This window comes from Macrotis lagotis, chromosome X (assembly GCF_037893015.1).
Source record: "Macrotis lagotis isolate mMagLag1 chromosome X, bilby.v1.9.chrom.fasta, whole genome shotgun sequence".
Classification (NCBI taxonomy): Eukaryota; Metazoa; Chordata; class Mammalia; order Peramelemorphia; family Peramelidae; genus Macrotis; species Macrotis lagotis.
Window position 1 is genome coordinate 311603566 of NC_133666.1, and position 21789 is coordinate 311625354.

A 21789-nucleotide genomic window follows, 5' to 3' on the forward strand; every position below is an offset into this window, starting at 1 on the left:
ATGGTTTGAATTTGGGAGGAGAGAAAGGGTTTTGCTGGGAAAGAGGGAGAAGACTGAAAAAAACTTTGAACATAAAAGAAAATAAAAATGTATCTGGATGAGATTGAACATGTTTCTCTAAAAAATTTTCATAACAATTTTTCATATAACAATTTTTATTCTTGTGTCCAAATACACATAATCTGAGAATCCAGAACAAAGGGCAAGGTTCAGGAAAATCATTGATATGAGTCTATGCAATATAATACTAACACAGAAGCCTGGTGATTAATCATGTCTTAATGTTAAGTTTTTATAGAGTAGATACTTTTATCAGAAAGTGTTTTCAAAGTCCTGTCAAACTACTTTTTACACACATACAAAAAAGGTTTATCTTGAGTCACAATCCACAGGTAAAAGTGAAGAAAAGTCACCATGGCCTTTGTGAGTCAACTTTAAACCAACATCCATTAAACTGAATGGTGGAACGAAAGAACTGTGCTTTCCTTTCTAAAATTGTAAACATAAACTTAAATTCTTGGCTGTTAGAAATTTATTCTGTTGCCACAGGCACTCTTCCGTTGAAACCACAAGTTGACACATGCATAGTCCATGAAATGTGGCTAACTGAATAATTTCTTAGTATATCAATTTGTTGCTCAACATATACATAACAGTTCTAACTTACCCTACTCTTACTCCCAAGAAATGTATATCACATTCTCACCTTTCCCCACCTGTTAAGAAGATCTTTAACTTATCTATATGAATTGATTAACTCATCTGGCACCTCTCCAAATGTATATAACAAGCAACCATCCTTCAAAATTCCAGAATACTCACCATGCTTATCTTGTACAAAACAAAACTCTGGCAAACATATATTTTCAAGGTTTCATTTTTGAGAAGAGTAGGACTACTTTGAAGGGGTTGTCACTGTCTTGATATTAACTACAAAGATCTATCTGACCCTTTTGTATTGAAAAAAATGCAATTATTTCTCAGGAACAAAAATTAGAGATGAAAAAGCCTTAGAGATGAACTATGCAGGATTTATCTAATCTAGTCTTAAATATCAAAATATTGAACTTCTCCTAATTTCCTTAGGAAAACTATTGTATTGGTGGAATATAAGGCACATGTTTCTCTAGGATTAATGTACTATTCTCATTCACATTTAAAGATGATGCTAAAGATGGTGAAAATTCAATAAATAAACAGTGGTCTTCAACAGGCATACGAAAACCAGACCTTTGGCATGGGCATTTCTGTATTTTCAAGCTTTAAAATAAAAAAAAAGGCCCCTGCTCTCAAATAATGTATATTTGGAAATCAAGGCATGTACAGATCCTCCCAGATAATTTTTGTATAAAAATAAAATGAAGCATGAGTTAAAGAATTCCACTGCTTCTAACAAGCTTTATTTGTCTAAGGGATTTAAAAAGTAGGCAAATTTCAATGAATAATTTATCTACCATAGCTCATGGTAACATGTAAAAATGGCTCAATATTTTTCATTTTCCACTTCTTCTACCTTTCCAATAAGACTGACTCTTGGTTCAAACACATCCTAGTTATGTGAGCCTGAGAAGTTACAACCAATAAGAGTTTCAGGGCTGGTTTTTTAATCTATATATTAAGGATAATCAGTCCACAGGTTACTTCAGAAGAGCTAGGAAAGCAAAAGAGTTACATAAAGGTGAGAGGTTATTATTATTATTCTTATTCATGATATATTCCTCCACATACTTCAAAGAGATCCCCTAAATTTAAATTCCACACTCTAATCTACTAACATCTTTACAACAGCTACTGCTACATTCTTCAGAGGAACTACTCAATCCCACAGAAAGTGTTTCTCTAAGTATTAAGAAATAATGCCTTGAAATAAATACTGAAGGAAGGAGAAAAGCAAGGATTACAGGACAGAATGATTATAATACAACAATCTGGAAATATTATGAAGTTGAAAATAATGTTGGTTTGGACTCTATATCTTCAAGTTTGACAAATCAAAGAAAATGTCTTTAATTTCCCTTGTCAAAAAGTATATAGAAAATTATATCTTTGTAGCAGACACATTTGGTTAAAGAATATATTGAATAGGGGCGGCTAGGTGGCGTAGTGGATAAAGCACTGGCTTTGGAGTCAGGAGTACCTGGGTTCAAATCTGGTCTCAGACACTTAATAATTACCTAGCTGTGTGGCCTTGGGCAAGCCACTTAACCCCATTTGCCTTGCAAAAACCTAAAAAAAAAATATATATATTGAATATGTTATGAAAATAAGGTACATATCTAATTTTTAAGAATACTTTATCTAGAAATATTAATTCATTAAGATTCTTACCAAATTGGAGGTAATTAATAGAGGAAAGGCAATAGAATTTAGGAGGATCAGAAAAATGATATACAGAAGGTAGATGAGACCTAAAGAAAGCATAAAAATCCAGATCATTGGGAGTAAAAGGAGAGAATTCCAGGCTTCAGAAACAGCAAGTAAAAATTCTCAGAATCGGGAGATGGGAGAGTCTTTTGGGAGGAACATAAAGAAGGGCAGTATCTCTCTGCATTACAGAGAAGGGCAGTATCTCTGCATTACAGAATAAGTGAAAGAAGATTGGAGATAAGGGAAAGATTATGAAGGGCTTTTAAAAAGTCAAACAGAAGAATTTATATTAGATCAAAGTAACTGGTAGCCTTTGGAATTTAATGAATGGGAGGAGTGGTAGAGACATATACAATAAGAAAACCATTTTAATAGCAGAGTAAAGGGTTTAGATTCAAATGGGGGAGATACTTGAGGCAGGGAGACCAACCAGTAGACTGTTTCAACAGGCATAAGGCAGGAGGAGATGATGGTCTTGATTTAAGTTAGTTGACAAAGTGTGACAGATAAAAGTAGAAATGAACTTAACAATTATTAGATATAGAGTATGAGAGTAAAGGAAATAAAGATAACACCAGAGTTTTGATCCTGGATGTTTGGGATAGTGTAAGTATCTTCACACTAACGGGGAAGTTAGGAAAAGAAGCAGATTTAAAGGGAAAAGATAATGAGTTTAGGTTTGGACATGTTGAATTTAAGACGTATTTGGGACATACATACAGTTCAAGATGATCAACAAGCAGTTAAAGATAAAAAACAAAGTAAGAACAAAGGTTAGACTTGGATAAAGAAAGATGAAATGAGTTTCTAAACCACCTTAGAAGTGAAGGATCATGTGTTCATATTAATTAGGTATAGATGAAAAATGAACTATCTTATATTGTGGCTATACTAAACAAGTTAAACCTCCAAAAGAGTTTTGGCAGTCAAAAAACCTGACAATATCAATTCCCATTAGAAATGCAGCAGAACAAGGGTGGAGACAAGATGGTGGTATGAAGGCAACATTTCCCAGAAAAGCCTTCCCCCCCCCAAAACTCCAAAAAGCCAAAAAGTATGACTCTAGCCAAAATTTAGAGGGGCAGAACTCAAAGAAAGGCTGATTGATACATTTTCCCAGTCCAAGATAACTTAGAAGTTCCATGGGAAAGGGTTGGAAAAAAGCCACAGCAGCTCAACCCAGCCAAGCCCAGCCCAGGCCAGAGATCACGGGCAACAGCTTGAAGGGACTGTGAGAGAACTCTGCTACACCAGAATGAGTGTGGAGTGAGGAGCATAGCCTCGGAACCTGCAGCAAGAATGGGATGGAGGGGTGGTGGGGAGGAACCAGCCTGCACCTCCAGAGTACAGCCCACAGATGGTAAGGGAGTCGGGGGAGACTGCAGAAAGTTCCCCTGCTCTCCCTGGGGCAGGACTCTGCTGTTTGCAGATCCAGCTGGCAGACTGGCCTTCCATACTAAGATAACAGGGCTCCTCCTCACAGCTCCAGGGCAGAGGAGAGTGCCTGTGGTCATCTATAATCAAAGCACAGGCAAGAGGGTATATGCCTTTGAAGGAATAAAGGTCCCAGGGGGTTATACCAAGAACTTCCCAAAGTGGGTGTCCCAATAATACTCAAAAGCTTAGGAAGCACCCCGAAACTAGGCACAAGCTGGAGAAATGAGGAAACAGAAAAAAGAAAAACATCACTGAGAAATACATTGTTCATGATCCCAAGACGGATCAAAATACTCAGTCTGAAGATGAGGAAGTACAAGCTCCTACATCTAAAGACTACATGAAAAACAGAAGTTGGGCTCAGGCAGTGACAGAGCTCAAAAAAGATTTTGAAAATCAAATAAGGGAGATAGAAAAAATCTTGGGAAAAGAAATGAAAGAGATGCAGGAAAAACATGAAAAAGAAATCAGGCAGTGCTCCTGCCGGCTCAGGCGGTGCTCCTGCTGGCTGAGTTCCGCACAGGTCCCAGTGCCACTTGCATCATGGCCTTACTTTGCCCCGTGCTTCAGCGCCTAGGGAGTGCCAGGGCCCTGGAGCCTTGTTAGTCTCAGCCTCCTGTCCACACCAGAGCCCCAGGCTGCAGAAGGGCTCTCCCCCATCCCTCCCCCATCCCACCCCCTCCTCATCGTCTGTAGAACCTCTGCATGAGAGCTGCTTGGGAATTTTGCTGGTGTCATCACTAGCTGCAGAATGTTCCCTTTTGACATCTTTGTCCTAACTACATAACTTCCATGGACTTTCACCTGTGTTTTCAGCATAGGAAAATGTGCTTTATTGATTTATTTGGTGACAGGGAATCAGGATTCTGGATCACATCTGAATCACAGTCTTTCATGGCATCATCCAGAGAGCCAGATGTGCCTGCTATTGAGCACAGTATAGCTGGGCTTCTAGGCAAGATGACTTTGCCAAGTGGAATGCAGCAACGGGCATTCAGTTATGATGTCCTGGCGGATCCCACACCAATGACTCCACCTTCATCTGACATGTGCAGTAAGATTCTTTGGGAAAAGCCAGTCATCCTAGATCGGAAGTACCAACAGCTTTCCAAGGTTGAGGAGGGAGACAATTTCTCCATAACCCTCAGCTTCCAGTGACCAAATGAACAAAGACCCAGAGGTGAAGGCCAAGGCTACGCATGTCATCATGAATTCTCTAATTACAAAGCAGACACAAGAGAGCATCCAGCGCTTTGAGCAACAGGTAGGGTTGAGAGACGTAGGGTACACTCCCCATAAAGGCCTCACCACAGAAGAAACCAAGTACCATCATGTGGCGGAGGCAGTCCATAAATTGAAGTTTCAAAGTGAAGATATGACAAAAGATAGACTGACTGCTTCAGCCCAGTCCACTCCAAGTAGTACACCCCATTCTTCTCCCAAGCAAAAACCCAAAGGTTGGTTTTCTCATGGATCTTCTACTTCCTTACCTGGCCTAGACATTAGCAGCATGGATGCTGGGAATGGAGACAGAGACAAACCCTCATCTGAAAAATGAAGTCTTTTTGGATCAAGAACCCTTCAGAAATCTGACTCAGGTTTCAGTGTCCAGTCCTTCAGAGGTAATCAGAAGCCATCACCAATGGAACTTATTTGAGTTCAGGCTACTAAAATTGCAGACGACCCAGCAGCCTTCAAGCCACCTAAAATGGATCTTCCAGGGATGGAAGAAAAGAAACAATCTCCCTGGACCCATAACCTCAAACCAAGGGACATGAATGTGTTGACACCTACAGGGTTCTAAATCTCCCTTTTCATATGAGCAATGTTGTTTTCCCTGGTGATCCTCTGTTATGTAGAGAGAGTATCTTACATTTTTCTTTCTTTCCATCCACCTTGCACTTGACATAGGAAAGATGTCATCCATTTACATTTCTAATGAGAATGATATTTCTGGGGAGTTGGTAATTGTTTCTTTAAATTTGTAACACTTAAATCTTTCTAATGCAGGAAGATGTATTCTGTAATGTCCCAAAGTTGGTTTAAATAACTTCTCAGAGCACAGTTGACTATAGCCTATTACTGAACTATAGAACTAAATTAATTGTAGGGGGCAAGGGAAACAAAACCTGGTAGACTTTGTTCTTCATATTTATCCAAGAAAAAAAAAATCAACAGTTTAATCAAGGAAATCCAAAAAAAAAAATACTGAAGAAAATAACATGTTAAAAACCAGCAAAGCCAAATGGATAAAACAGTCCAAAAAATTACTGAGGAGGAGAATGCTTTAAAAAGCAGAATTGGCCAGATGGAAAAGGAGATAAGGAAGCTCTATGAGGAAAACACATCCTTCAGATATAGAATGGAGCTGAAGGAAGTTGGTGACTTCACAAGAAGTCCAGACATAATACCTCAACACCAAAAGAATGAAAAATTAGAAGAAAATGTGAAACATCTCATTGAAAAAACAACTGATCTGGAAAACAGAATCAAGAAAGATAATTTAAAAATTATTGGGATACCTGAAAGTCATGATCAGGAAAAGAGCCTTGACTTCATTTTTAAAGAATTCCTATAGGAAAATTGCCCTGAAATCCTAGAAGCAGAGGGCAAAATAGAAATTGAGAGAATCCACCAATCTCCCCAGGAAAGAGATCCAAAAAAAAAAAAAAAAAAACTCAGGAATATTGAAGCCAAGTCCCAGAACTCCCAAGTCAAAAAGAAAAAACTAAAAGCAGCCAGAAGACACAATTCAAATATCATGGAGCTGCAGTCAAGATCACACAGGACTTAGCAGCAACTACATTAAGAGCTTGTAGGGCTTGGAATATAATACTCTGGAAGGCAAAAGAATTTGGAATGTAACTGAGAATCAACTACCCATCAAAACTGAACATCCTCTTCCAGGGGAAAAGATGGACTTCCAGAGCTGAACAGAAAGTCTGACCTTCAAATACATGACTCAAGTGAAGCATAGAGAGCAGAGAAGGGTAAAATGTGAGGGACTTAATGATGATGAAATGCATGTATTCCTACATAGAAAAATGATACTGATGATACTCATATGAAACTTCTCATTTAATAGAGCAGGTACAAGATTTTATAAGATGTTGCAAAGGAGAGCACTAAATCCAAAAATATAACCTACTGTAAAAATAGAGTTAATGGCTAAAAGGGAAATGCACTGGGAGTAAGAGAAAGGAGAGGTAGAATAGGCTAAGCTATTTCGTATAAAAGAATTTTTTTTTTATATTTTTTTCAATAAGCTTTTGCAATGATATGGGAGGGGGGAAGGCGAGGAGGAATGAGCGAACCTTCACTCCCATCAGAAATGGCTCAGAGAGGAAACAGAATACACACTCAATAGGGTACAGACATCTAGAAGAAAAAAGGAGAGAAGGGGGAAACAGGAAAGGAGGGTATGTGGGTGATAGAGGAGACGGTAGATCATAGGAGAGAACAGTCAGACATAACACATTTTCTTTTTTACTTCCTGCAAGGGGTTGGGATTGGTTGGCCTGTCTGGGACCACAGGGCCGAGTGGTTGCTGGGTCTCAGGGGTTGTATGTGGGGTCAGGGCCTCTGGGCCCCAGGGCCAGTGATCGGTCCACTGCACTACTCAGTCACTCTACAGCACATTTTAGAAGTGGGACAGAGTGAAAGGAGAGTGAAAAATATATGGTAGTGGGGAGGAAATTACAATCAGCAACAGCAACAGTGCAAAAATATGGAAGTAACTTTTATGACAGACTTATCATAAAGAATGTGATCCACCCAAGACAGAGCTGATGGTATCAGAACACAGATTGAAACACATTTTTTTTCCCCTTTCCTCTACTTATTTCTCATGATGGCCTATATTTCGGGGGGGGGGGGGGGTATTATGTTTACTCTTAAACAAGAATATTTTAGTAATGTATTAAAAAAACACTTGTACAAGAATATTCACAGCAGCCCTGTTTGTGTTGCCAAAGAATTGGAAATTAATGTAAATGTCCTCCAATTGGGGAATGGCTTAACAAAATGTGGTATATGCATGGGATGGAACACTGTTGTTCTATTAGAAGCCAAGAGGGATGAGAATTCAGGGAAGCCCAGAAAGATTTGCATGGACTGATGCTGAGTGAGACGAGCAGAACTGGAGGAACATTTTATACCCTGGCAGCAGCATGGGGGTGATGACCAACCTTGATGGACCTGCCCATTCCATTAGTGCAACAATCAGGCACAATATTTTTCTTCCTTAGGGATATGATCTCTCTCTCATCACATTCAACATAGATCAATGTATACCATGGAAATAATGTAAAGACTAGTAGACTGCCTTCTGGGAGTGGGGGGTGGGGGGAGGGAAGCATAAAGATTAGGGGAAAAATTGTAAAAAATTCAAAATTAAAATAAAAGCAGCAAAACCAAAAGAAATGGCTAGTAATTACGGCAGGAGAGGGATCAGATATATATGCATATAATGTGTGTGTGTGTGTGTATATATATATATATATATATATATATATATATAAAATGGTAATGATTCAATTGTACATGTATAACTTCTATCAGATTACTTGCTATCTAAAAATTGAGGAAAGGGAAGAGAAGGAAGAAAATGAATGCTGAAAATGAAATATAATTGATGATGATGATACTCTGAGATGATGATATTCTTGAGAACTCTACTTCAAACCATTATTAGATAAAAGTCACCTATTTATTTCCTAATTAGTATTTGTCTAATACTATCAGAAGAAAAACTGAAGTCAAGTCATAATGTGATTCTGACAGCCCTTACTTAATATAACCAGGCATATTTTTTAAAAATCTACTATAAAGCTAAATATTTACACACATATGTACTGTTGAGACAACAGGACATCATTGGATTAAAGCAAATAAAGAGATGAATATTTCTACTAAAGATGCTTTAAGTATTCTAAAATTAAGCCAAGAAAGATAGTTGGAAATATGATCATCAAGTAACAGCTATTTGGATATACTGATTCTTTGTATAGCTCTAAGTTGTTGTAATTGTCGAGTTATTTCAAGCATGTCTGACTCTTCATGACATCAGGTTTTCCTGGCAAAAATATTGGAATGGTTTGCCATTTCTTTTTTGAGTGGCAAACAGAAATTAAGTGACTTGCCCAAGGTCTCACTGCTAGGAACTATCTGATGTTGGATTTGTCTTCCTGACACCAAACCAGGGATCTATCCAGCTAAGTGGCACAGTGGGTAGAGCACTGGCCTTGAAGTCAGGAAAACTGGAGTTCAAATCCAGCCTTAGACTCTTGACATTAACTAGCTGTGTGACTTAACCCATATTGCCTCACATGCAAAGCCATCCCAAGTCACCCTGATTCATGTCTGGCTACTGGACCCAGATGACTCTGAAGAAGAAAGTAAGACTTGTGACTTAGCACAGCCCCCACTTACTAAATCCAAATCATATGCTTGTCATGGCATCACCTCCCTGATGTCATGGTCTTCTTCAAGAATGAAAGACAAGGGACAGCTAAGTGACACAGAGGATAGAGCACTGGCCCTGGAGTCAGGAGTACCTGAGTTCAAATCTGCCTTCAGACACTTAATAATTACCTAACAGTGTGACCCTGGGCAAGCCACTTAACCTCCTTGCCTTGCAAAAAAAAACAAACAAAAAAAAACAAACAAAAAAAAGAATGAAGGACAATTATCATCATCACCAACAGATATCTGATTAACTAAGGGCTCACTAGTCTATTATGTTTGGAACTCTTTCCAATATATGCAATTATACTAGCTTTTAAAAGTTATTTTCAATTTAGCAACCAGATCAGTAATTACACATCAGGTTTTGGAATAAGAGTTGAAAAATAAAAATTGGTTATCACTAATAATAGTCCACAGTTGCAAAATAATAGTTGACATTTATATTTAATCTATTGTTTATCCTTCATTTTTGAGGAAGACCATGACATCAGGGAAGTGATGCCATGATAAGCACATGAACTGAATTTGAATGAGGGGGTGCTGTGCTTTGTGTCTCACTTTCTCCTCTAGAGTCATGTGGGTGGTGGCTAGATGAATCAGGATGACTGGAGAAGGCCCTGGATTCGAGGCAATCAGGGGTTAAGTCACTTGTCCAAGGTCAAACAGTAAGTGGCAAGTATCTGAGGCCAGATTCAAACTCCCATCCTCCTGACTCCAGGGCCAGTACTCTATCCACTACATCAATTAAGTTGCCTTTGACATTTATATAGAACTTTGAAGTTCTAAGGGCTTAGAAAAGGTTAAAAGGTTATAATTACATCATGCGAGATAAGTAATTCCCATTTTGTTGATGAGTAAATTAAAATTCAGGAAGGATAGGTGAAATAGCCTCCTAAGTACCACAATTTTAACTTTAATTGAGGTAGTCTGACTCAAAGTCCTAAATTTCTTTCATTATAATATAATCTTCATCACTGATTATATTAAGTACAGAAAATCACATGGCAATGACTTTATAAAAGACTCAGAAGTACAGGAGAAATATACCAAAAATTAAATGTGACTAAAAATATACAATGCTTGAAATCAGGATGGGTAGGGAAAAAAAATTTATATAGCATCTAATAGGTACCAAGTACTTCTTAAAAACGAACTAACAACTACTGATATAAAATGAGAATTGGGATTAGTGTTATAGTACAAACCTCAAAGTTTTGTGGATTATCTTTTTTCCTCTTCTTATTTTCCTTGTCACTCACTTTCTGATTCCCTATCCTTTGACTATAATGGTTTGGGGTCTATATAATAAGTAATAGTGAAGAGGCAGAGAATATTAGAGACAAAACTTAGCAAAACCCTATCTACAAGTAAATACATCTTTTGTTGGACTATATTATAACATGGGAAGATACATAGGGGATTGGGGGAACAGAGGTGAGAGATTAAAACAAAGTTAGTAAATGAAGGGAAAGTGGCCTCAGTGAAAGAGGGGAACATACAAAAGAGTTGGGAAGGGGGGTGGAATTTGATAAGAGGAATAGAGAAGGCAGCCTTACTTTGGAGGGAGAAAGGAGTTTCACTGATGAATGCTTCTGTGGGTGAAGATAAATGGCCAGTGAAGGGAGATGAGGATGTTATATTAGATGAAGTCTAACAGATTTGATGCTAAAAAAGTCTATTTGGAGGACTTCCTGGGCAGAGCCAAGATAGTGAGTGGCATTCCCAAGTGCCTTTCCCTACCAAAAAAATAAATAAAGCCTCTATTCTGACTTAACTATAATTCTGACACACTATAAATCCCACCAAGAAAAAGAGAAAATTCAGGTAAGTTTTCGACTATAGACATCATGGAGGATATTCAGTGAAGGTATCTGTCTCAGGGGGAAAAAGTGGAAGTAAAGTCCAGGAGGCAGGAAAGTCAGAAGGAGGCCTTTAGCCACAGTGCATTCCAGGTTCCCGCTTAATAATAACAAAGGTCCCAGCAGCTAGATAGCAAGTCAGCAGGGAGGATCCCAACCCCAAACAAAGTCTAAACCCTGAAAACACCAGGGGTATAAGACAGGACTGGGTCAGGAACTATCTTCTGTTAAGTCAGAACATGGACATAAAGGAGGGGAAAAAAAACAAACCTCTGCAAAAGGAAAGGCATGGACTATATAGGCGACATCTTGAAAAACAACAAACCATGGATCAGACCTCAGCCTCAGCAAAAAAAAAAAAAGCTTGAATCTATACTCCATGTGTCTTAGGAGCAGAATAACAACACAAATGAACCAAAAGGCTAAAAGAGCACTCATTAAAGAAAACTACTTCACAGATAAAGATAACAGCAATGACATGTCTGAAGAAAGCAGTGAAAAAAAATCACTCATAGGGCAGCATTCTATAAACTGGACTCAAATACAAAAGCAATTTAAGAGCTTAAAAAAAGAAGTTAGAAATCAAAGAACAGATGAAGAAAAATGGGAAAAAACTGAAAGTCATACAGGAAAATTGTGAAAAGTTGCAAAAAGAAATCAAATCCATTAAAAATAAAAACAACCAACTGTAAAAGGAAGCACAGAAGATAATTGAAGAAAATAAAATCCTAAAACTCAGAATTGAGCAGTTAGAAAGCAATGAATCTACAAGACTACAAGATCCCTAATCCCAAAGAGCAACAAAAATGTGCATACCCTTTGATCCAGCAATACCACTACTGGGCCTATACCCTAAAGAGATGATGAAAAAGGGTAAAAACATCACTTGTACAAAAATATTCATAGCAGCCCTGTTTGGGTTGGCAAAGAATTGGAAATTAAATGAATGTCCTTCAATTGGGGAAAAGCTTAGAAAACTATGGTATATGTATGTCATGGAACACTATTGCTCTATTAAAAACCAGGAGAGATGAGAAATCAAGGTAGCCTGGAAGGATCTGCATGGACTGATGCTGAGCAAGGTGAGCAGAAACAGACAAACATTGTACACCCTAATAGCAACCTGGGGGCGATGATCAACCTTGAAGGGACTCACTCATTCCATCAGTGCAACAATCAGGGATAATTTTGGGCTATTTGTGGAGAACACCATCTGTATCCAGAGAAAGAATTGTGGAGTTTGAACAAAGACCAAAGACTATTACCTTCAATTAAGAGGAAAAAAAAGTTATTTTGTAATTTTGCTTTCTCTTATACTTTATTTTTCTTCCTTAAGGATATGATTCTCTCTCATCACATTCAACTTAGATCAATGTAATGGAAACAATGTAAAGACTAACAGACTGCCTTCTGTGAGAGTGGAGAGAGGGAAGCAAGATTAAGGGGGAAAAAACTATAAAACTCAAAAATGAATAAAATCTTTCTAAAAAAAAAAGAATAAAGGGAAAAACCATTATCTTACTATGTAATTTTACTATCTCCTATACTTTATTTTTCTTCCTTAAGGATATGATTTCTCTCTCATCACATTCAACTTAGATCAATGTATACCATGGAAACAATGTAAAAACTAACAGACTGCCTTCTGTAGGGGATGGGGGGAAGCAAGATTAGGGGAAAAATTGCAAAATTCAAAATAAATAAATAAGTTTAAGTGTTAAAAAAAGATTCCATCAAGCAAAATAAAAAAGCTGAAAAAAATTGAACATGTAAAGTACCTTCTAGGAAAAAGGAATGACCTGGAAACATATCCAGGAGAGACAATCTATGAATCACTGGACTACCAGAAAGCCTGGATCAACAAAGGAACCTGGAAAACAACATGCATCCAATCTACTAGAACAAGATAACAGTATAACAACTCAAAAGATCCACAGAACGCCTCCAGAAAGAAACCCCAGGATAAAAAGTCCAAGAATTTTAATAGCCAAATTCCAGAACCCTCAAATAAAAGAGACAATACTGAAAGCAACAAAAAGAAAACATTTCAAATGCAAAAGGAACACAGACTATCACAGGATGTATCAGCCTCACACTGAAGGAGCAGAAGAACTGGAATAACATATTTCAGAGAGCTAAAGACCTGGGATTACAATCCAGAATGTACTACCCTGCAAAATTCAGCAAATACTGTCAGGGAAAAGATAGAAGTTCAAAAAAATACAGGACTTCCAGTATTTCCTGATACAAAGACTAGAACTGAACAGAGACTAAAGAGTTACATAAAAAAGGTAAAACAGGAGACTAAAAAAAAAACAAAACTGTTTTAAATAAATGTTAGTCCCTAGAGGGAAGATATAATAATTCTAATTCTTTAGAACTTTACTTCTCTAAGGATAATTAGAGGGTAGAATATAATCTAAGAGAATTTAACTAAAGGATATGGGTATAATTTGATCTTGTCTCTCAATTGAAGAGGTCCAAGATCATATCACTATGTTTGAGACAAAAAGCCCTGGAAAAAAAAAGCGGGAGTGTTAACTTTAAGTGTCTCATCCTTTGACTTTAATCACAAGGTGCCTTGTCCAATGAGGGCATCATAAACTGGGAAAACCCGAGACAGTGTCTCCTACTTAAAATCATTTGTAAAGTTCTCAGATAAGACCTCCAGAGTCTTCCAATACTTAAGAGTTAATTAGGTCAGGGTTTTGAATTAACCAGTGCTTCAATTAACAAGGGGTTAAGGAGGCAGCTAGGTGGCATAGTGGATAAAGCACCAGCCCTGGAGTCAGGAGTACCTGGGTTCAAATCCAGTCTCAGACACTTAATAATTACCTAGCTGTGTGGCCTCGGGCAAGCCACTTAACCCCATTGCCTTGCAAAAAAACTAAAAAAAAAAAAGGTTAAGTTGGGGGAGGGTAAAGTGTAAAAGAAATTAGTGCCGGGGGAGGGTCACAAATAATTCAAGAAATGATATAGCTTTGGATGCTACTTTAGCTTATAAGGAATTTTGTGTGTACTTGGAAAGATACTTGAAAAGGAGGTAAGGTTAAAAAAGATTATAATTATAATTTCATGTAATTTGAGTCAATGCTGCTTACTCATCAAGCAATCAAGTTAACAATTTGTGACTATCTTGATAACAATTGAAGCTTATCAAGCAATCAAATGTGATTGATGATAACTGATTAATAATATTAGAGCACCAAGGGAAGAGGCACAAAGATTTATAATTTTAGAGGGAAAGAAGGGAGAATGTGAATGCTGGGTAAATTCTATTCAATAGATTTAGCCCAGTGAGGGAAAAGATATATTCCCATTTGGGTTTAAAAATCTAACTTAATCTACAGGAAAGGGGGAGGACTAGGAATGGGAAAGATAAGGGAAGAAGGAATCAATAAAAGGGAAGGGAAGGTGTAAGTGAAAAATAAACTGAAAGTTAAATTTTTAAGAGAAAAATCAAAGGGGAAAGGTAGTAAAATTATGGTGAGGAAGAATAAGAGAAATGGAGAAATATAGCATAGAGTGAAATACATCTGAAGCAGAGACTATATCTTTTCCCTCACAGGGTAAAAGGTAAAAGCAAAATATATCATGCCTCAGCTGAGGTAAAAAAAATCTGGGGTAGCGATCCTAATCTTAGAAAAAGTAAAAGCAAAAATCAATATTATTAAAAGGGATACGGAAGGAAACCACGTCTTCTTAAAAGGCACCATTGGAAATGAAGCTATATATCTTTACTAAACATGTATATGCACCTAGTGGCATAGCATCCAGATTCCTTGAGGAAAAGCTGAATGAATTACAAGGAGAAATGGACAGCAAAACTTTAATAATGGGAGACCTCAATCTCCTCTCAGAACTAGATAAATCTAACAAAATAAAAAAAGAAAAGGTGAATGAAATCTTAGAAAACTTAGATATGACAGACCTCTAGAGAAAACTTAACGGGGATAGAAAAGAATATTTTTTCTCGGCAGTACATGGTACCTTCACCAAAACTGAATGTGTACTAAGGCACAAAAAAAACATTAAAATCAAATGCAGAAAGACAGAAATAATAAATATACACTTCTCAGACCATGATGCAATAAAAATTACATGTAATAAAGGGTCAGGGAAAGATAAACCAAGAACTAATTGGAAATTAAATAATGGGTGGATCAAACAGCAAATAAAAGAAACAATAATTATACCCCAAAAAATTATAAGACATCACACCAAAATTTATGGGATGAAGCTAAGGAAGTTTTGAGGGGGCACTTTGTATCTTTAAATGCCTATATGAATAAAATAGAGAAAGAGGAGATCAATGAATTGGGTATAGAACTAAAAAAATTCAAAAAAATTAATATCCCCAATTAAATACCAAATTAGAAATTCTGAAAAAATCAAGGGAGAGACTAATAAAATAGAAAGCAAGAAAACCATCGATCTCATAAAGAAAGAAACCACTGATCTCATAAATAAAACTGAGCTGGTTTTATGAAAAAGCCAATAAAATAGACAAACCTCTGGTTAATCTGATTAATAAAAGAAAGAAGATTACCAATATCAAAAATGAAACGGGTGAACTAACACCAATGAGGAAGAAATTAAAGAGATAAATTCAGAGCTACTTTTCTGAATTATATGACAAAAAATTGGACAACTTGAGTGAAATGGATGAATATATACAAAGACAAATTGTCCAGATTAACAGAAGAGGAAATATAAATTACGTAAAAAATCCCATTTCAAAAAAAAAAATTGAAGAAACCATCAATCAACTAACTCCCTTTTCCTTAAGTCTCCAGGTCCAGATGGATTTATAAGTGAATTCTAGCAAATATTTAAGGAACAATTAATTCCTATTCTACATAAACTATTTTGGGGTATTTTTTTTTTTTGCAAGGCAATGTGGTTAAATAACTTGCCCAAGGTCACACTGCTAAGTATTGTGTGTCTGAGGCCGAATTTGAACACAGGTCCTCCTGACTCCATAGCTGGTGCTCTATCCACTGCGCCACCTAGCTACCCCTACATAAATTATTTTTAAAAATAGCAGAGGAAGGAGTTATGTCAAACTCTTTTTTATGATACCAATCAACCAGGAAAAACCAAAACAAAGAAAATTATAGACCAATCTTCCTAACGAACATTGATGCAAAAATAAGACTACAGCAAGTTATTATCAGGATAATACACCATGATCAGGTTAGGTTTATACCAGGCAGGCAGGGATGGTTCAACATTAGGAAAACACTACACAACATAATTAAACATATCAATAGTAAAATCAACAGCAATCATAAGATTATCTCAATGGATGCTAAAAAAAAGTCTTTGATAAAATACAACATCCATTCCCATTAGAAACACTTAGAAAATTTAGGAATAAATAAAACCATCAACAAATATTAGGGAATAAACTCAGAGCATTTCCAATAAATTCAAAGGTGAAACGAGGCTGCCCATTATCATCATTACTATTCAATACAGTACTGGAAATGCTAGGAGTAGCAGTAAGAGAAGAAAAAGAAATTTAAGGAATCAGAATAGGCAATGAAGAAGCAAAACTTTCACTCTTTGCAGATATTATGGTATATACCTAGAGAACTTGAGAAAATCATCTAAAATTTCCATGAAACAATTAACAAATTCAGCAAAGTAGCAGGATATAAAATAAATCCACATAAACATCAGCATTTCTATATATAAACAACAAAGCCCAAGAACAAGAAATAGAAAGAGAAATTCCATTTAAAAATAATTGTAGACAACATTAAATACCTGGGAATCTACCTCCCAAGACAAACTAGAAATTGTTTGAACACAATTATAAAAAGCTCTCCTCACCCAAATAAAGTCAGATCTAAATAATTGGAAAAACATCATATGCTCATGGATAGGCAGAGCTAATATAATAAAAATGACAATTCTACCCAAATTAAATTACTTTTTCAGTGCCATACCAATCAAACTACCAAATAACTACTTTACTGAGCTCAGAAAAAAAATAGTAACAAAATTCATGTGGCCTTGGGCAAACCACTTAACCCCATTTGCCTTGCAAAAAAAAAAACTAAAAAAAATAGTAACAAAATTCAAAAAATGTAAAGGAAGGTGGACTAGTTCTACCAAGATCTCAACCTATACTATATAGCAGCAGTCATCAAAACTGCCTGGTACAAGGGGCAGCTAAGTTGGGGCGGCTACGGCTAAGTGGCAAGTGGATAAAGCACTGGCCCTGGAGTCAGGAGTACCTGGGTTCAAATCCCGTCTCAGACACTTAATAATTACCTAGCTGTGTGGCCCTGGGCAAGCCACTTAACCCCATTTGCCTTGCAAAAACCAAAAAAAAAAAAAATGCCTGGTACTGGTTAAGAAATAAGAGTAATGGACTTCTGGCCAAGATGGCGGAGAGAAGACAAGGACTGAGTTAAGCACTCCCTGTGTCCCCTCAAAACATCTTAACAGAAACTTGATCAACAAAACCCAGAAAAAGAACCTAGAAGAACACCTACCAACAAGGTCAGTCTCAAGGGACCAGGTGACCAGAGGATCAGTGCAGAGACAGCAAGGGGTAGGGAAGGGGTGGGAGCCAAAGGATCACTGTCAGCCTCAGAGACCTTAGTGACAAGATGGGTTTAGAACCAACTTTAGCCACAGTCTTTGGCCAGGGGGAGGGGAGGTCTGCATCCTGGAAACCACCCAGCTTGGTGAGGAACCTGAACTCCATATTTCTGGAGCATTCTTCCAGGAACAAATGGTAGCACCCCCTCCCCAACTCCCTCAAGCACAGGTGTGGACTAAAGGGAGCTTGGCTTCCTGGCCATTGCTCAAGGTCTACTCAGACCCTGCTGCCCCTCCTCCCTCCCTCCAGGATTGGAAGAGGGCTTCAATCACTTCAGCGAAAGCAACCAGCACCCCCTACTGGCCAGTGCCTTGGAATTACTAAGCCAAGTGAATAAAGCCTCTTAAGATCTTCAAAAGCAAATCTCTGAGAGTCAACCCCATTCCCCCCAACACAAGATCCTAGAAAAATGAAGAAAAACCACCAAAAACAGGGACCCATGGAGAAATACTTAAGAGGCACAAGATTCTAAACCAGATCTGGCACTTCTGAGGAGAATATGAATTGGTCTCCAGCACAGAAAGACTTCTGAAGAAATCAGGAGTTTAAAAATCAATTGGAAAAGTTGGGAAAAGAAACTCTAGAGAAAATTAACACATTGCAACAAGAACAAAAAACATCTGAAAATATAACTGGACAAATACAAAAAGAAAATAATTCTCTCAAATCTTCATTTGGGCAAATGCAAAAAGAAAATTCTCCCAAATCATCAATTGGGCAAATGAAAAACTCCTTCAAAAATAGAAATGACCAACTAGAAAAGGAGTTGCAAAAGGTAAATGAAGAAAATTCTTCTCTAAAAAAGAATAAAATCTATGGAAACTAATGACTTCATGAGGCAACGAGATTCTGTTAAACAAAACCAAAGGATCAAAAAAAATAGAAAAAAATGTAAAATATCAGCAAAACTACTGACCTTAAGAACCAATCAAGAAGAGACAACCTGAGAATTATAGAACTTCCTGAAAACATTGAAGAGAAAAAAAGCCTGGACTTAATATCATGAGACTTAGTGATGGAAAATTGCCCTGATATCATAGAACCAGAGGGCAAAATAGTTATTGAAATAATACATCAACCCCCTCCTGAAAGAGATTCTAAAACGAAAACACCAAGAAATGTTGTGGCCAAATTCCAGAACTATCATATAAAAGAGAAAATCCTGCAAGCATTCAGAAAGAAACAATTTAAATACCTAGGAGCCACAGTAAGGATTATGTAGGACCTGGCTGCATATTCTGAAGAGCAAGGGAACTTGGAATGCAGCCAAGAATCCACTATCTGGAAAAGCTGAGCCTTCTCTTCCAAGGGAAAAGATGGACATTTAATGAATTGGGAGACTTCCAACATTTTCTGACCAAAATAAAAAAGAGCTAAATAGAAAATCTGGACATCAAACAGGAGATTCAAGAGACACATGAAAAGGTAAATAAATATATAAATGAACACTGCTATCCAATAAGATGACACTGGCTTTATACCCACTTGGGAGAAAGAGTCTCATAACTCTTGAGAACTGTAATTCTATTAGAGAGAATATACATAGCCAGAAGTGATGGACATTCAAAACTTTTCTGTGACTCAGAATGATTTAAAAACAATACTAGTTAAAAAGGGGGAGAGTAAGGAGATGTGAGGATAGAGGAGACTGAATGGGGTAAACCTCATCACCTCAAGAGGTACAAAAGGGGGCGGCTAGGTGGCGCAGTGGACAGAGCACTGGCCTTGGAGTCAGGAGTACCTGGGTTCAAATCCGACCACAGACACTTAGTGATTACCTAGCCATGTGGCCTTGGGCAAAGCCACTTAACCCCATTGCCTTGAAAAACCTTTAAAAAAAAAGGTACAAAAGACCCATTGTAATAGAGGGGAAGAAAGGAGGTGGTGAGAACCATCTGAATCTTCCTCTCATCAGACTTGGCTTAAAGTTAACTTACACACACCCTCAGTTAAGAAACTTATCTTACCTTTCAAGTATTAAAAGGGGGAAAGGGGAGGGGAAGGGGAAGGGAGAAAAAGGGAAACTAACAGAAGGAAGGGAAGAAAGGGAAAGGGGAAAGAAAGGGGAAGGGGATGATAGAGGATGGCAAACACACTGAAGGTGGGCATTATTCAGAAACAAAACACTGGGGAATATGGATAAAGGGAAAAAAGATAGCATGGAGAGCAATAATGACTTGGTAATTATAACTCTGAATGTAAATGGGATGAACTCTCCCTTAAGAGGATAGCAGAGTGGATTAAAAAACAGAATCCTACAATATGCTACTTACAAAAAACTCATTTGAAGCAGAGATACACATATAGAGTAAAGGTAAAAGGTTTGAGCAAAATATATTTTGCTTCAGCTGAAGCGAAAACAGCAGGGGTAGCAATCCTTATCTCAGACAAAGCAGATGCAAATAATAGCATTAAAAGAAATAAGGAAGGAAACTATCCTCCTAAAATGTACTGTAGACAATAAAGTAATTTCAGTACTAAATATATAACATCCAAATTCTTATAAGTTGAAAGAGCTACAGGAAGACATAGACAGCAAAACTATACTAGTAGGAGACGTCAACCTCCCACTCTCAGATTTAAATAAATCTAATCATAAAATAAGCAAGAAGTTAAAGAGGCAAATAGATTGTTAGAAAATCTATAGATGATAGACCTATGAAGGAAACTGAATGGAGATAGGAATATACTTTTTATTCTGCAGTACAAGGCAATACAAAAATTGGCCATGTATTAGGGCATAAATACCTAATAATCAATTGTAGAAAGGCAGAAATAATACAATAAAAATCATATGCAAAATTGGGCCAGGGAGATACAGACCCAGAACTAACTGGAAACTAAATAACCTCATTTTAAAGAATGAGAGGATCAAACAACAAATTATAGAAAGAATTATTTCATCCTAGATAATGACAATAATGAAACAGCATACCAAAACCTATGGGATATATTCAAGGCAGCTGTCAGGGGATATATTCTATCTTTAAATGGTTACATGAATAAATTAGAGAAAGAAGAAATCAATGAACTAAATATGCAACTAAAAAAATTAGAGAAACAAATTAAAAATCCCCAATTAAATACCAAATTAGAAATTCTAAAGATTAAAGGAGAAATTAATAAAATCAAAAGAAAACTATTGAATAAAAAACAAACTATGTAGCTATTCAAATCCCATTCTACACCTCCATTCACTCAGATATCTTGCTATTCAACAATAAAAGTTCCACCATCCCTGAAAGTTACCCCCTATAGATACTGTTATCATCTGAATATGTGTTTTGATCTTCCATGGGATTAAAGTAATTCTCTATGGTCACATTCCTCTTTTTCCTGTTGTTTACTGATTTCCTCAGCTCAAGACCAATTTGCAGCACTTCCAAGGTTTTAGGGTTTTGGGTTGTGCTTTGATATGTAGATGACCTCCATACTTCCCTCTGCCCTGGAGCTGTAAGGAGAGGTCCTGCAAGAAATCAAGTTTTCTTGGGAAAAAAATGGAGGTATTGAGTTTTGACATCCTAGACAAAAATTCTGATATTTTCCTCTTTTTGTGATAAAATATTTTAACTCCTCCCAGTTGTTTCAAAAAGTTGCTATGTCCTACCTTGTAGGTGGCTAGATGACTAAAAAAAAAAAAAAGAAGAATCCTGACACAAGCTAAACTATTGCAGGGTAAGTTAGAAAACAGAGAAGTTATAAGATTTGTAGCTTAAGGCTAAAAAAAGCTAAACAAATTACTACATGTTGTTCCACGCCTCTGGGCCATTTAGCTTTATTTTTCCCCCACATAAATCAGGGGGAAAAAATATAGTAGTAAATGTACTCCATGTGCTCAAATTGTTCTCAATTTGATTCTTGCTTTAACAATTACTGAAATAGGGCAGCTAGATGGCACAGTGGATAGAATACTGACCCTGGATTCAGGAGGACCTTAATTCAAATCTGAGCTTACCTAGCTGTGTGAGCTTAGGCAAGTCACTTAACCCAATTGCCTAGTAAAAACTTAAAAAAAAAATTATTACTGAAATAAATAAAAATCTA

General features: G+C 37.0%; 1 protein-coding gene and 1 pseudogene across 13 annotated transcripts in view; one reads left to right on the forward strand and one right to left on the reverse strand.

The window, feature by feature from the left end:
• Positions 1-21789, reverse strand: part of ARK2N (arkadia (RNF111) N-terminal like PKA signaling regulator 2N) — a 148981-nt gene that overhangs the window by 62427 nt on the left and 64765 nt on the right. The gene's annotated exons all lie outside the window — the stretch shown is intronic.
• On the forward strand, positions 4684-5756 carry LOC141500669 (putative monooxygenase p33MONOX pseudogene; annotated as a pseudogene).